Raw genomic sequence first — 660 nt, 5'->3', positions numbered from 1 at the left:
GAGTTTAACACTCCTAATGAACAAAATAAAGTTAATAATATTAATAAACGTGACCTAGAAAAATCTTTTATCTTCCCCGTAGTAAACGTGAGGTACAAATATTACATCTTTCCCATTCCCCGTAGTCAACGTGTGGTACAAATATTACATCTTTCCCATTCCCCGTAACCGACGAGACGTCGAAATATTACATGTTCCCTCATCCCCGTAGCCGACGAGACGTCGAAATATTACATGTTCCCTCATCCCCGTAGCCGACGAGACGTCGAAATATTACATCTTTCCCATTCCCCGTAGCCAACTGGCCGTCGAAATGTTACATGTTCCCTCGTCCCCGTAGCCGACGAGACGTTGAAATATTACATGTTCCCTCGTCCCCGTAGCCAACTGGCCGTCGAAATATTACATCTTTCCCATTCCCCGTAGCCAACTGGCCGTCGAAATATTACATCTTTCCCATTCCCCGTAGCCAACTGGCCGTCGAAATGTTACATCTTTCCCATTCCCCGTAGCCAACTGGCCGTCGAAATGTTACATCTTTCCCATTCCCCGTAGCCAACTGGCCGTCGAAATATTACATCTTTCCCATTCCCCGTAGCCAACTGGCCGTCGAAATGTTACATCTTTCCCATTCCCCGTAGCCAACTGGCCGTCGAAATG

The sequence above is a fragment of the Leiobunum rupestre genome, unplaced genomic scaffold, assembly GCF_980474605.1.
Source record: "Leiobunum rupestre unplaced genomic scaffold, qqLeiRupe1.1.hap1 H1_H1_scaffold_33, whole genome shotgun sequence".
NCBI lineage: Eukaryota > Metazoa > Arthropoda > Arachnida > Opiliones > Sclerosomatidae > Leiobunum > Leiobunum rupestre.
This window is presented reverse-complemented; position numbering follows the sequence as displayed.